This window comes from Bubalus bubalis, chromosome 2 (genome assembly GCF_019923935.1).
Source record: "Bubalus bubalis isolate 160015118507 breed Murrah chromosome 2, NDDB_SH_1, whole genome shotgun sequence".
NCBI lineage: Eukaryota > Metazoa > Chordata > Mammalia > Artiodactyla > Bovidae > Bubalus > Bubalus bubalis.
This window is the reverse complement of record NC_059158.1, coordinates 122,441,978-122,459,020: the sequence shown is the minus strand read 5'-3', so window position 1 is coordinate 122,459,020 and position 17,043 is coordinate 122,441,978. Positions and strand designations below refer to the sequence as shown.

The following is a 17,043-nucleotide window of genomic DNA, read 5'->3' as shown; positions in this document are numbered from 1 at the left end:
TGCCAAGACAAATACTAATCAAACTAACAAAGACTAAATACAAAGAAAGAATATTAGAAGCAGCAAGGGAGAAGCAACAAGTAACATGCAAGGGAAACCCCATATGCTTAACAGCTGATCTTTCAGCAGGCAGAAGAGAATGGCAGGATATATTCAAAGTGCTGAAGGGAAAAATCTTCAATCAAGGATCTCATTCAAAACTGATGGAGAAATCAAAAGCTTTTCAGACAAGCAAAAGTTAAGGAAATTCAGTACCACCAAACCAGCTTTCCAAAAAATGTTAAAGGGACTTATATAGTCAAGAAATACAAGAGAAGAAAAAAGATCTATAAAATCAACCCCAAATAATTAAGAAAATGGCAATAGGAATGTATATATCAATAATTGCTTTAAATGTAAATGGACTAAATGCTCCAACCAAAAGGCACAGATTGGTTGAATGGATACAAAAACAAGACCCATATATATGCTGTCTACAAGAAACCCACTTTAGACCTTAAGACACATATATACTTAAAGTGAGAGGATGGAAAAATATATTCCATGCAAATGGGAAGCAAAAGAAAGCTGGAGTAGCAATCCTCATATCAGACAAAATAGGCCTTAAAATAAAGAAATTACAAGAGATAAGGAAGGACACTACATAATGATTAAAGGATCAATCCAAGAGGAAGACATAGCAATTGTAAATATCTAGGCACCCAACACAGGAGCATCTCAATACATAAGACAAACACTATCAGACATAAAAGGAGAAACTGACAGTAACACAGTAATAGTAGGAGACTTTAACACCTCACTCATACCAATGGACAGATCATCAAAACAGAAAATTAATAAGGAAACACAGTCTTAAATGATACATTAGATGAGATGGATCTCATTGATATCTTCAGGACATTCCATCCAAATGCAGAAGAATACATTGTCTTCTCAAGTGCACATGGAACATTCTCCAGGATAGACCACATCTTGGGTCACAAATCAAACCTCAGTAAATTTAAGAAAATTGAAATCGTGTCAAGCATCTTCTTTGACCACACCACTATGAGACTAGATATCAATTACAAGGGAAAAAAAACTGTAAGAAATGCAAACACATGGAGATGAACAACATGTTTCTAAATAACCAACAGGTTACTGAAGAAATCAAAAGGGAAATAAAAAAATTTCTAGAAACAAATGACAATGAAAACTCAAACCTATAATATAAAACTCAAACCATAACAACTCAAAACCTATGGGATGCAGCAAAAGCAGTTCTAAGAGGGAAGTTTATAGCAATACAATCCCACCTCAAGAAATAAGAAAAACATCAAATAGACAACCTAACATTACACCTAAAACAACTGGACAAAGAAGAACAAACCTCCCCCACCCCAAATTAGTAGAAGGAAAGAAATCATAAAGATACAAGCAGAAATAAATGAAAAAGAAATGAAAGAAACAATAGTTAAGATTAATAAAACTGAAAGCTAATTCTTTGAAAAGATAAGCAAAATTGACAAAACTTTAGCCAGACTCATCAGGAAAAGAGAGAAGAATCAAATCAACAAAACTAAAAATGAAAAAGGAGAGGTTACAACACACACTGCAGAAATACAAAGGATTATAAGAGACTATTATGAACAATTATATGGCAATAAAATGGATAACCTGGAAGAAATGGACAGATTTTTAGAAAAGTTCTATCTTCCAAGACTAGAAGAATAGACCAAGGAAGAATAGAAATTATGAACAACCCAATTACAAGCACTGGAATTGAAGCTGTGATCAAAAGTATCCCAAAAAACAAAAGCCCGGGACCAGACAACTTCACAGGAGAGTTCTATCAAACATTTAGACAAGAGCTAATGTCTATAATTCTAAAACTCTTTTTAAAAATTGCAGAGGAAGGAACACTCCCAAACTCATTCTACAAGGCCACCATCACCCTGATACGAAAACCAGACAAAGACAACACACAAAAAAGAAAACTATACGCAAATATCACTGATGAACATAGATGCAAAAATCCTAAACAAAATTTTAGCAAACAGAATTCAGAAACACATCAAAAAGCTCATACACCATGATCAAGTTGGTTTTATTCCAGGAATGCAAGGATTCTTCAATATATGCAAATCAATCCATGTAATACACCATATCAACAAATTGAAAGATAAAAATCATATGATAATATCAATAGATGCAGAAAAAGCCTTGACAAAATTCAGCACCCATTTATGATTACAGCTCTTCAAAAAATGGGCATAAAAGTAACCTACCTCAACATAGTAAAGACCCTATGTGATAAACCTACAGCAAACGTTATTCTCAATGGTGAAAAACTGAAAGTATTCCCCCTAAGATCAGGAACAAGACAATGGTGTCCACTTTCACCACTATTATTCAACATAGTTGTGGAAGTCCTAGCTATAGCAATCAGAGAAGAAAAATAAATAAAAGGAATCCAGGTCAGTAAAGGAGAAGTAAATCTCTCACTGTTTGAAGATGACATGATACTGTACATAGAAAACCCTTAGGATAGCATCAGAAAATTACTAGATCTAATCAGTGAATCTAGCAAAGTGGCATGATACAAAATCAATACACAGAAATCACTTGCATTTCTATATACTAACAATGAAAAATCATAAAGAGAAGTTCAGGAATCAATCCCATTCCTCACTGCAACAAAAAGAATTAAACATCTAGGAATAAACTTACTTAAGGAAACCAAAGAACTATACACAGAAAATTATAAGACACTAATGAAAGAAATCAAAGACAATATAAACATATGGAGAGAGATTCCATGTTCCTGGGTAGGAAGAATCAATATAGTGAGAATGCCTATACTACCAAAACAATCTACATATTCAAAGTGATCCCTTTCAAATTACCAATGGCATTTTTCACAGAATCAGAACAAAAACTTCACAGTTCATATGAAAACACAAAAGACCATGAATAGTCAAAGCAGTTTTGAGAAACAAGAATGGAACTGGAGGAATCAACCTTCCTGACTTCAGATTATACTACAAAGCTATGGTCATCAAGACAGTATGGTACTGGCACAAAAGCAGACATATAGACCTATGGAACAAGATAGAAGGCCCAGAAATAAACCCAAGCACCTATGGGTGCCTTATTTTTTACAGAGGAGGCAAGAACATATAATGGAGCAAAGACAGCTTCTTTAATAAATGGTGCTGGGAAAACTGGACAGCTACATGTAAAAGAATGAAATTTGAATACTTCCTAACACCATACAGAAAGATAAACTCAAAATGGACTAAAGACCTAAATGTAGGACCAGAAACTATAAAACTCTTAGAGGAAAACACAGGCAGAACACTCCATGACATAAATCAAAGCAAGATCCTCTATGACCCATCTGGGAGAGCAATGGAAATTAAAAAAAAGTAAACAAGTAGGACCTAATTAAACTTAGAAGCTTTTGTGCAGCAAAGGAAACTATAAGCAAGGTGAAAAGACAACCCTCAGAATGGGAGAAAATAATAGTAAATGAAACAACTGACAAAGGATTAATTTCCAGTATATACAAGCCTCTCAATACCAGGAAAACAAACAACCCAATGAAAAGGCGGGAAAAATACCTAAAGAGACATTTCTCCAAAGAAGACATACAGATGGCTAACAAACACGTGAAAAGATGCTGAACATCGTTCATTATTAGAGAAATGCAAATCAAAACTACAATGAGATATCACATTTCACTGGTCAGAATGTCCATCATCAAAAAGTCTACAAACAATAAATGCTGGAGAGGGTGTACAGAAAAGGGAACACTCTTGCATTGCTGGTGGGAATGTAAATTGATACAGCCACTATGGAATGCAGTATGGAGATTCCTTAAAAAACTAGGAATAAAACCACCATATGACCCAGCAATCCCACTCCTAGGCATAAATTGAAAGAGACACATGTATCCCATTGTTTATTGCAGCACTATTTATAACAGCTAGAACATGGAAGTGACCTAAATGTCCATTGACAGATGAATGGATAAAGAAGTTGTAATACATATACACAATGGAATATTACTTGGCCATAAAAAGGAGTGCATTTAAGTCAGTTCTAAGGAGGTGGATGAATCTAGAGCCTACTATACAGAGTGAAGTTAGTAGAAAGTGTAAGATAAATGTTGTATTCTAACACATATGTATAAAGAATCTAGGAACAGGGTACTGAAGAATTTATTTACAGGGCAGCAGTGGAGAAACAGACATAGAGAATAGACAAATGGACATGGGGAGAGAGGAGGAGAGGGTGAGATGTATGGCAAGAGTGACATGGAAACTTGCATTACCATATGTAAAATGGATAGCCAATGGGAATTTTCTGTGTGGCTCAGGAAACTCAAACATGGGCTCTGTATCAACCTAGCAAGATGAGATGGGGAGGGAGATGGGAGGGAGGTTCAAAAGGGAGGGGATTTATGAATACCTATGGCTGATTCATGTTGAGGGTTGAAAGAAAACAAGAAAATTCTGTAAAGTAATTATCCTTCAATAAAAATAAATAAGTTAAAAAAATCTGGAGAGTTTTTAAGTTATCTTTTGTCTCTGAATTCTTTCTTAGATTCGCTGTCAGAAAATATACTCTGTGATTGCAGCCTTTTACTATTTGGTGATATTTTCTTTGGTGTTACTCGTTCACTTGTGTCCAACTCTCTGAAACCCTATAAGCTGTAGCCCACCAGGCTCCTCTGTCCATGGAAGTCTCCAGGACTGAAGTGGGTTGCCATTTCCCCCTCCAGGGGATCTTCCTGATCCAGAAATCGAACCCAGGTCTCCCACTGTGCAGGCGGACTCTTTACCATCTGTGCCACCAGGGTGTACTGTCAATTTTGGTAGATCCTTTGCATACGCTTAAAAAGAATATTTATTCTCCAGTTGTTGGGTGTAATGTTCTACATATGTTATTGGCATTTATCCTGCTTGGTATTCTCTGATCTTCCTGGATCTGTGTTTTGGCTGTCTGACATTAATTTGAGGAAATATCAGTCATTATTGGGGTCGCACAGAGTCGGACACTACTGAAGCGACTTAGCAGCAGCAGTCATTAATTTTTGAAATATTTCCTTTGTTCCTTTCTCTCTTTTTTTCTCCTTCTAGTATTCCCACTATGGGTATATCACATCACACCTTTTACAGTTGTCTTACAGTCCTTGGGTATTCTCTTCTCTTCTGTTTTTTTTTTTTTTTTTCCACCCCAGTCTTTGTTCTCTGCTTTTCCAGTTTTGAAGTTTCTATTGATATATTGTCAAGCTCTTTCCTCAGCCTTGTCTAGCTTACTAGTAAGCCCATCAAAGGCATCCTTCATTCCAGTTAGTGTTTGGGAGTTTTTGTTTTGTTATAGTATGTTTATCTCTAGCATTTCTGCTTGGTTCTTAGGATTCTTAGAAGAATTTTTAGGTTCTTCTTCCATCTCTCTGTTTACATTACCCATCTTTTGCTGCATGCTTTCTAATTTAGCATATTAATCATAATTGTTTTAAATTTCCAGTCTGATAATTCCAATTTCTTCATGTCTTGTTCTGATGCTTGCTCTGTCTCTTCACATTGTATTTTTTTTTTTTGCCTTTTTGTATGTCTTATAATTTTTTTTCTTGATAGCCTAACATTATATACCAGGTAAAAGAAACTGTTATAAACAGGCCTTTAGTAATGTGGTGGTGAGGTGTTGGGGAAGAGGAAGAACTCTGTAGCCTATGATGAGGTCTCAGTATTTTACCTCTGAATTTTTACACTTCACCAGTATTCAGGTTTTTTTTCTCACTGCTATGTGGGACAGGATGACTGAAGTGGGTTCAGGTTGGGTATTTCCCTTCTCCCATGTGAAATACTAGTGCTGACTGAGTTGAGTATTTTCTTTCCCCCGAGTCATGTGAGTTCTGATACTACCCCAGCAGGTTGATTTCTGGTTAATTAGTTTCCCCTGAGGGCAGGATTTGTTAAGATGAACACAGTACCTGAGCATGTTCATATTGATTCCCTACCATTACTGGAAGCACACTGGGATTTTTCTCTGATATTTCCTTTGAGGACCTAGTCAAATTCCTGGAGGTAAAACTTACAAAAGTTTGGGGGAACCCCTATAATTTGGTTCCCCCGGAGTTTTTAACTCTCAGAGTTGTCCACACTGAGCCTTCAATAGTTTGCTGATTATAGTTTAGGTTTTTCTACCCTGGTACTGGTTACATTGGTTTTTGCTTGTCAGTCTCTGCTCTGGTAAGCCTTGAATCCCAGTATTTACCTCTCTGTCTCGCCAGTCTTGGGGGCAATGGTTTGCCCTGTGTTCTCCCCTCTCTTATAGATCTAAGAAGATTTGTTAATATTTCAGTCTGTTCAGCTTTTTATTTGTTAGGATAAAGTAGTGACTTCTAGGCTCTGTCCTTGAAAAACTGGAAGTCAACATATTGTTAGGTATTTTGGTTTATTCTGCATTTCGAACCATCAGTACACCTTTATTGATATTTTGCTATTTTTAAAAGATATATGTTAATTTCTCTAGCAGAGATAGTGGATTTACCTATTTCTCTTTTCCATTTTGTCAATTTTTTGCTTTATATATTCTAAAGCAATGTTATTAGATGCATCCATATTTAGAACTGTACTTCATTTAGTTGATTTTACCCTTTAATCATTGTGAAATATCCCTCTGTGTCTCTATTAATATTTCTTGCATTCAAGTCTACTTAATTTCATATAATATAGCCCTATCTAAGACAATCTAAAATATATTTCAGAGTTGGAGATATATATATATGTTATGCTATGCTATGCTAAGTCACTTCAGTCGTGTCCGACTCTGTGAGACCCCATAGATGGCAGCCCACTAGGTTCCCCCGTCCCTGGGATTCTCCAGGCAAGAACACTGGAGTAGGTTGCCATTTCCTTCTCCAATGCATTAAAGTGAAAAGTGAAAGTGAAGTCGCTCAATCGTGTCCGACTCTTAGCGACCCCATGGACTGCAGCCTACCAGGCTCCTCCATCCATGGGATTTTCCAGGCAAGAGTACTGGAGTGGGGTGCCAATGCCTTCTCCAATATATATATATATATATATATATATATATATATATAAATTAAGATGTTATTGTAGATATTATAGCATCCATCCTTAAATCTACCTTTAATTGTATCTTTTACTTCTTGTACAATATAGGAACCTTAAAATACTTTAACTTCATTTACCCTCCCACATTGTGGTTTGTCCTATTGTTAGTGTGTATTTCAATTCTATAGAAATTTTAATCTCCATGATACACTATTATTATTTTAAAGCTAATATTACTTGTTGCTGTTGTTTAGTTGCTCTCATGTCCAACTTCTTGCAACCCCGTGGATTGCAGCATATCAGGCTTCCCTGTCCTTCACTATCTCCCAGAGTTTGCTCAAACTCATGTCCATTCAGTCTATGATGCCATCCAACTATCTCATTCTCTGTCATCCTCTTCTCCTCCTGCCCTCAATCTTTCCCAGCATCAGGGTCTTTTCCAGTTAATCAGCTCTTGGCATCAGGTGGCCAAAGTATTGGACCTTCAGCATCAGTCTTTGCAATGGGTGTTTAGGGTTGGTTTCCTTTAGGATTGACTGGTTTGATCTCCTTGCTGTCCAAGGGACTCTCAAGAGCCTTCTCCAGCACCACAATTCGAAAGTATTGGTTCTTCAGCACTCAGCCTTCCTCATGGTCCAACTCTCAGATCCATATATGACTACTGGAAAAACCATAGCTTTGACTAAATGGACCTTTGTGGGCAAAGTGATGTCTCTGATTGTTAATGGGCTGTCTAGGTTTGTCATAGATTTTCTTCCAAGGAGCAAGCATCTCTTAATTTTATGGCTGCAGTCACTGTCTGCAGTAATCTTGGAGACCAAGGAAGTAAAGTCTCACTGTTTCCATTTTTCCATATCTGTTTGCCACGTTTATTTAACAAGATCCCTCCTCTTCAGTGGGTTCTGAGATTAAGGGTTTTCCCCTTAACACTGTAACTTTGTGGAAATTTGTCTCACTTTTATTAATAACTTTTCAGTATTTACTTAGCTTATCAACATGTAACTTAAATGTTGACAAATGACCTGAGAGGAAATTGTAAACAAAATGCCAACCTCATGGTATTAGTTTGCTAGGATTACTATATTAAGGTACCACAAACTGGTTGTTTAACCAATAGAAATTTATTATCTGACAGCTCTGGCTAGAAGTCTAAAATTAAGGTATTGACAGGACCATTCTCCCCCTGAAGATGCTACAAAAGAATAAGGTTTAGGAAGGTTTGTAGCACCCGAGGTTGCCATGACTACCAATCCCAAGGACCCTGTGGCCACTTTGGCTGCTGAGCCCGTGATGCTGTTGTTTGTGGATCGTTTCTTTACTCACTGATACGAAGCAGGCCAAGGGAATGGCATTTGCAGAGATGTGGAAAAACAGGATGTCAAAGGAAAACCCTGTGAGGAACACTGTATACTATAGCACTCTAACCAAATACATGTCATCATGTTGGCAGGATCTCATTCAGTTCTTCAAAGTGGAAAAAACAATTAAAAGAATTTTTAAATCAAATCCGTACCAACTGTAGCAGCCTTCAGAACAGTCTCTGAGAAATTTAAGCGGGGGACACAGTTTCTCACAGAACTTGCACCTCTGTGTAAGATTTACTGCTCAGGTGGAGAAGAATATATCATATCTAACTGTGTTAGAGGATGGTTAATGGAAGTGAATGTAAACATTATCCATAAACCATCTATTCTTCAAGAGAAGCCATCCACCGAAGGCTACATTGCAGTCGTGCTGCCCAAATTTGAAGAAATAAAAGTGAAACAGGAGGGTTACTGATCCAAGAATATGAAGAAATTATAATGAAATGCATGAAAGCCACAGCAGCTACCTCATTAGGGGTGAGGACTGAGATGGAGTAAAAAGCAACATGGCATCCTTTCCTTACCTGGCCTACTGGTCAGTACACTAAAGAAGAACGGGCACTGGTGAAGTATACTTCACACCTGGTCATCCACAGGGAGGCCTGACCTGGTTTTCCTTCTTTGTCTTGCATAACAAGCCTTGATTCTGTTTTGTCTTCAACCTCTCAGATCTGCCTGCCCACTTACTCATTCTCTTCTTCTCTTACTTTTCTCTTTCTAACAACTGGCAAGGAAGACATGTTTTTCTGTTGAAAAAACAAAAACCAAAGCATTTTGGGGAAAATTTGAAAAGACAGCAAAATAAGAATAATTTACCAATCATCCTGTTAAAAAAGGTGGGGGGTGGGATAAGTTTTAGGCCTCTCTCTTAGCTTCTGGTAGTTCCTTGGCTTGTAGGAGCATATCTTCACATGGTACTCTCCCTGTGTCTAAATTTCTTCTTTTTGTAAGTACACAGTCCTATTGGTATATCCTTCTCCAGTATGATGTCCCCTTACTAATTACATCTACAAAGATTCAGTTTCCAAATAAGATCACATTCTGAGATACTGGGGGTTAAGACTTCCATATATCAGTCTGGGGAGGGAACATAATTCAACCCATAATATTGAAATCAAAGCACTTGTATTTCCTTCCGTATCTTCCCTATCTATAAGTCTTGGCTTCCCTTATTGCTCTCCAGTGTCTTTACACAGTTTTTGTCAGATTATATTCCGTTTTTATAATTGTTTTCATAGAGAACTAATGATACTAGCTACTCCATGATTGATTCTATGCTATGCTATGCTAAGTCACTTCAGTCGTGTCCTACTCTGTGTGACCCCATAGACGGCAGCCCACCAGGCTCCCCTGTCCCTGGGATTCTCCAGGCAAGAACACTGGAGTGGGTTGCCATTTCCTTCTCCAATGCATGAAAGTGAAAAGTGAAAGTGAAGTCGCTCAGTCATGTCCGACTCTTAGCAACCCCATGGACTGCAGCCTACCAGGCTCCTCCGTCCATGGGATTTTCCAGGCAAGAGTACTGGAGTGGGGTGCCATTGCCTTCTCCAGATTGATTCTATACTAGCTACTTAAAACTTAAGTATAACTAATGTGATTTTAACATAGCATGTGGTTCTTTATTTGAAAATTGAAAGAGAGTAATACAATGAGTATATTAGGCACATGGTATTCATAGTAACTGGTGAAGAAACAGTTGAAGGATTTCTTGGTTGGAGAAAATAAGGTATTGGAATATAAGGCAAGGAAATTTAGAAAATAATCTACACATGAATTCTGTAGTAACCTATATGTTTAGGGAGTCTATGCAGGATGAACTCACTCTGGTTTCATCATTGTTGTGCTGGAAATTGATTTAACCCTTAGGCAAGCATCTCCTTAGGTGAATTGGTTAACTTCTTGTGATTGGCAATTGGTTACCCATATTTACTTCCCAGTGTTGCAGGTATAACCCCCACCATTTAGCTGCCTAACTCCTCCAATTCTATAAAACCTGGAGCCTTGCTGCTGCTGCTGCTGTTGCTAAGTTGCTTCAGTCGTGTCTGACTGTGCGACCCCATAGATGGCAGCCCACCAGGCTCCACCGTCTCTGGGATTCTCCAGGCAAGAATACTGGAGTGGGTTGCCATTTCCTTCTCCAATGCATGCAAGTGAAAAGTGAAAGTGAAGTCTCTCAGTTGTGTCCGACTCTTCATAACCCCATGGACTACAGCCTACCAGGCTACTCTGTCCATGGAATTTTCCACCAAGAGTACTGGAGTGGGGTGCCATTGCCTTCTCCAGAGCCTTGCTACCATCCCATTATTCCCAAGTTTGGTTTCTCTCATCCTGGACTCCACATCACAAATTGTCTCTCATCCTTCTAGCTTTTGATCCCATGTTTCGTTATATCAGTTCCCTGGAATCTCCTCATCTCATTCCTTCAATCTGAAGCTCTTGACTTGAGGTTCTACCTGTGATGTTTTCCCTCTTCAGTACACTCTAGATTTCACTTACAGCTATGCTACAGTTGGATAACTCAAGTAAACATCCACTTTGTGACTGTCCCAAATCCCTTTCTTCACTATGACCCTCAAAGTCATTGTCCCCTCTAGGCTCATCTCAGGTCCACAAGCTGAGGACCTAAATTAACTCAAAAAAAAAAAAAACAAAAACAAACTGAAGGATTTAAGCTCCATGTTCATTATCTCTTGGGAATCAGTGAATATTATTATTTCTTTGAGTTGATCTCTTTCTTCTTCTTAGCATTCTTGTCATGAAAAGAGTTTGTCATGGAGCAATCAATTTTAGTGGGCCCCCACTGGATGTAAGACAAGTTGGTAAGTGTTCTTTAATTATTCACCTATTCATTTAATGGGGGCTTCCCAGGTGGCGGTAGTGGTAAAGAAACCTCCTGCAGGGATGCAGGAGATGTAGTTTTAATCCCTGGATCGGGAAGGTCTGATAGAGGAGGAAATGGCAACCCACTCCAGTATTCTTGCCTGGGAAATCCCATGGACAGAGGAGCCTGGTAGGCTACAGTCTGTGGGGTTGCAAAAGTGTTGGACATGAGTGAAGTGACTAAGCATGCATTCATTTAACAACTATTGATTGAGTGCCCAAGCTTCTGGAGTGATAACAATGGTGAAAAAAACAGTTGTGTTCTTGACCAATGGAGTTCATAGTCCAGTTAAGAGAAAGACATTATTCAAGTAATTCAGAAATGTAAAAATGGAACTGAAGTAAGCGGGAGAAAGGAGAGGAGCATGGAGTTCTGTGTCCACTTCAGCAAGGCTCCAAAGTTCTCTTTCAGTCAAGTCAGGGCTTCTTAAACTGCATCGTAGGAATAGTGTCAAAACAGGCTTGATGCAGTGGTTCTCAATGCCAGCAGTGTATTAGAATTACATAAGGATTATGTGCTCAGCTGTGTCCAACTCTTTGCGACCCCATGGACTGTGGCTCACCAGGCTCCTCTGTCCATGGAATTTTCCAGGCAAGAACACTGGAGTGAGCTACCATTTCCTTCTCCAGAATTACAAGAAGTGCTTTATAAAAAAAAAAGAAGAAGAAGCCAAGGCTTCACTCCAGACTGATAAATTAGACTCTTTGAGAATGGGATCTGGCACTAGCTGTTTTAAAAAATAAATATCTGCAAGGATAGTAACATACAGGCAGAGTAGAGATTTCCTTCTCTGTGGAAACAAAAGGATCCCAGGTGCTTAGCTTCATGGTTTATCACCTTTTCTCTTTTCTGCCTTTATGTTTTTGCCTGGCCTCCTGTTTTTAGTAGTGGGAATCTTGTTTGCTTCCCTTTGTTTCCAACCAGAACAGTGACCTTAGGTCCAACATCCGGGCCCTGGTTCATAGGCCCCACCCTAGCAACATGAAGTTCAAGTAACTTATCAGGACCCAGGTCTTCTGAGGGGCCACGCAGTTGTGACAAATAGTCATCCTCTTCACCTGTGGCATGAGCTGCCAAAGTAACATTTTTTATTTTCACATAGAATGACATAAAAGAAAGAGGGAGGTAGGAAAGGTCCAGGATGTGGGAAGTGGGGTCTAAGAATTCTCTGAGAGGTATGGCCACTCTCTGAACCACCTATAATGTTCTCCAGGCAGCAAAGTGATTGGCTACTGCAGGACACAAGCCCAGTGTCACAGTGGCCCTGAGCTTCTAAGTCCAAAATGCACTCAGACCCACAAGGACCAAAACACCTGCATTCTATTCTCTGGTGAGTTTTCCCCACTCCTAGGAAAAATATGACTCTTCCTCTTGCCCCTCTCCTAGGTACCTCAAACTCTGCTTAACTTACCCTCTCAGATGGGTCCCAGAACAATTTATTTCACTTAATGTGTTAGTGCTGCTGTGTATGAGTTTCTGCTTCACATCTCTGTGAGTTTTCTGTTATGCATATGTGCATCCTAAGTCACTTCAGTCATGTCCATTTGCAACCCTATGGATTGTAGATAAAACCCCCAACACACATCTAATTTTCAGCAAAGTTGACTCCATGCTAAAACTATAAAATAATAACAGCCATTCTGTAAAAAGAACACACTAACACACTAAGCATACACATCAATTGTAAGATGTGCCCCAATTTCTCAAATATTTACAATTTTTAAAATTGCAGCTAAAAATCAAAGAAATATGGTACCTGCAATTTTTTCTCCCAAGCTATTATTTTGAATTATTGTTTATAAACAGTTTATCATGGAGAATATTTGCTGAATATGATAATTTGAGCTTTGAATTAAGTAACCTTTAGTTTCTGGACAATAATTATCTGGTTGAAGTCAATACATAAGCTCAAATGATCACTGTAGAGAAAAGTATTTACCTTTCTAGCTTTGTTTGTAAGTATCTAAATCATTTAGAAGTCAGGTCTTAATGATTATTAAGATCACTGTCAAAACAAAACCTGTCAAAATTCTACAAGATAATGATAATTTGTTTTTCCTTTTGTTTCTATATCTCTTCTTTTGATTTTCAAAATTTTGTTTCATTGGCTAGAATTCCCAGACCAATGTTAAATAATAATGCTTAATCGAGGTTACCTTCATCTTTCCCTGATTTTGACAGAAATTAACCTAGTGATTAATCATTAAACACAATACTGGTGGTTGGTTTGAATAGCATTTTATTATTTTGCAGAAATATATATCTACTTCTAGTTTACATAGAAAGTTAAAAAGTCAAAAGGCAAGCAAAGTTTAATCCCATGCCTTTTTTGGTATCTATATAGATCATACATTTTTTTCTTATTTAACATAATTAACACCATATAATATTAAATATCTAAATATTAAATTACCTGGAAATATCATTGTAAAAAGGGAAATCAAAGCATAGTACTATTTTATAAAGTGAATTATTTGTTTTATGAATTGCCTGTGACAAGTTTCTGAACCCAGGCCGCCAGTCTCTATAAGCCAGCATGTGGTTGGCGTCTCAGGGTTCAGAGACTAATTATAATAGTGCCAGCCTAGGCAGGACACCATTAGGAGGTCAGACCTGCCAGAAGAAATCAATTATAGGAGATGAACCTTGTTTGGATGCGTTTTGTGCCATTGCCCCCTTGGAGGGCCAAGATCTTGCTTCCTGGTGCAAAGATCGTGAGTGCCAGAACCTGTCATTTGTATGCCACTTGGCACTGACTGCCCCAAACCCCAGTCATCTTCAACTTTTTGTTCAGTACAGAATTAATGATGAGACATGGAGATGATGTGGAGATAAGGGCTCCTCTTTATGGAGACACTCACTCCAGCCAAAAGAGCAGATTGTAGACAAATTCAATAATCCTCTGGCAGAAAGAAGGCACATTGAACATTTGCACACATGTTCTCTGAGATCGCACACATACTCATACACTTATACCCTTCCCCTCACATTAGGAGATTTGTTGAATACAGTGAGGGCTTAATACAGGCTTTTTTCATGAAGGAGTGAATGATAAGAGAACTCAGTGGTCCAAGTATATCATTGTACTCATCCACATACACACATATTAATGTCCACTCATAAATACACAAGCAAATGGGAGAACATTGTCTCCACAGCTCTCCACACACATCAACTGCTGTCATGGTCCCCTCCAAGCTGCCATGCATCCCTTCCAGAAATCTCAACAGTTACAGTTTTGAGCCTTAATCCCAAGGCTCAAAAGTCTCGATTCAAACTGGGTTTAACCACAGACAGATTTATTGCTGAATATGATAGGAGGTCCAGAAATAGAGTTCCAGGATTGAGTGATCTGGATACTGTCAACAAGGACTGAATTTCATCCTGTCACCGCCCCCCCCTGCCATTTGCAGAATCATCTTCACTTTGAGCCTAGTTTCCTTTGTGGGTGCAGGATGACTCCCAGGAGCAATCAGGGCTACACATCACATAGTTCTCATCCAGGGAGAGAAAGCAAGAAGCTTCTCTAGGCTTTCTCAAGAGTTGGAAGAACTTTACAAAAGTTGATGGTAAACTTCTTCCTGCACGCCAATGACCATAGACAGGGTAGAACTTTTTCCTGAAATAAGAATTTGGGATTGTACTTATACCAAGCAGTCTATCTCTTGAGACAAGAGCCACAGTGATGGAAAGATGCTGGAAAGTCCATCATGAGAATGACAACAGTCTGGAAGCGATCTGTAGTACTAGCTTCCAGTACCAGCCTCACATGTGGCAAGAGGTGATAGGTACAGGGTAGAGATGTGTACTCAACCCTGTATGGCTCAGCTGAAATCACACCAATGAGGCACATAGACACAGCGCTGCCCTCATAGACACAAGGAGGGCAGCACTGACAGGTCCATTTAGACTTTATCGTTTCTTTTCCTCCTGGGGCTTCCCTGGTGGCTCAGACAGTAAAGAATCTGCCTGCAATGCAGAAGACCTGGGTTCAATCCCTGGGTCAAGACGATCCCTTGGAGAAGGAAAGGACAACCTACACCCATATTCTTGCATGGACAGAGGAGCCTGGCGGGCTATAGTCCATGGGGTTGCAAAGAGTCAGACACGACTGAGCAACTACACTTTCACTTTCTGTGCTTCAGTCAGTCAGTTCAGTCACTCAGTCATGTCCGACTCTTTGTGACCCCATGAACCACAGCTCGCCAGACCTCCTTGTCCATCACCAACACCTGGAGTCCACCCAAATCCATGTCCATTGAGTCGGTGATGCCATCCAACCATCTCATCCTCTGTCATCCCCTTCTCCTCGTGCCCTCAATCTTTCCCAGTATCAGGGTCTTTTTCAGTGAGTCAGCTCTTCTCATCACATGGCCAAAGTGCTGGAGTTTCAGCTTCAGCATCAGTCCTTCCATAGATCACCCAGGACTGGTCTCCTTTAAGATGGACTGGTTGGATCTCCTTGCAGTCCATGGGACTCTCAAGAGTCTTCTCCAACACCACAGTTCAAAAGCATCAATTCTTCGGTGCTCAGCTTTCTTTATAGTCCAACTCTCACATCCATACATGACCACTGGAAAGACCATAGCCTTGACTAGATGGACCTTTGTTGGCAAAGTAATGTCTCTGCTTTTTAATGTACTATCTAGGTTGGTCATAACTTTTCTTCCAAGGAGTAAGCACCTTTTAATTTCATGGCTGCAATCACCATCTGCAGTGATTTTGGAGCCCAGAAAAATAAAGTCTGACACTGTTTCCACTGTTTCCCCAGCTATTTGCCATGAAGTGATGGGACCAGATGCCATGATCTTAGTTTTCTGAATGTTGAGTTTTAAGCCAACTTTTTCACTCTCCTCTTTCACTTTCATCAAGAGGCTCTTTAGTTCTTCACTTTCCTCCATAAGGGTGGTATCATCTGCGTATCTGAGGTTATTGATATTTCTCCTAGCAATCTTGATTCCAGCTTGTGCTTCCTCCACCCCAGCATTTCTCATGATGTACTCTGCATATAAGTTAAATAAGTAGGGTGACAATATGCAAACTTGACGTATTCCTTTACCTATTTGGAACCAGTCTGTTGTTCCATGTCCAGTTCTAACTGTTGCTTCTGGACCTGCATACAGATTTCTCAAGAGTCAGGTAAGGTGGTCTGGTATTCCCATCTCTTTCAGAATTTTCCACAGTTTATTGTGATCCACACAGTCAAAGGCTTTGAGGCTGCTGAATAAAGATCGGAGTCCCACATGTGTGGTGAATATGAAGTTCAAAGTTATGCCTTGTATTCTTCCTTTTTTCTATATACCCGCTGGTTCCACTCACAGAAAAAGAAATTAAAACAGTGATTTGAGTATTGATTTGTATTAGCCCCTTGTTATTGCCTCAACCAGAAAGCAGTGTAGTTCCATTGACCAAGGAGCAATTTGGTGTGTAAGTGTGAGTGCGTATGTCTGTGTGTGTGTCTGTGACTGTCTTTGCATGTCTGTGTGAGTGTATTGGTGTAAATGTGTGTTTATGTGTCTGTTTACATGTCATGTGTGGGTATGTGTGTGATATGCACACATACAAGAATTTGAAAATCAAGGCTTCGGCTGGTTGGTGTAAAGCACAGGGTATGGAGACCCCGAAAAGAGAAGCCCCTCTGGATGAAAAACAGCTTATGTGGTAGGGCCTCAGCTTTTCCATTGTTTTTTTTTTCACCAGTTTTATTGAAATATAATTCACATACCATACA

General features: G+C 39.1%; 1 pseudogene; it reads left to right on the top strand.

The window, feature by feature from the left end:
- Positions 1-8,306: 8,306 nt before the first annotated feature.
- Positions 8,307-9,029, top strand: LOC102393004 (annotated as a pseudogene).
- Positions 9,030-17,043: the final 8,014 nt, after the last annotated feature.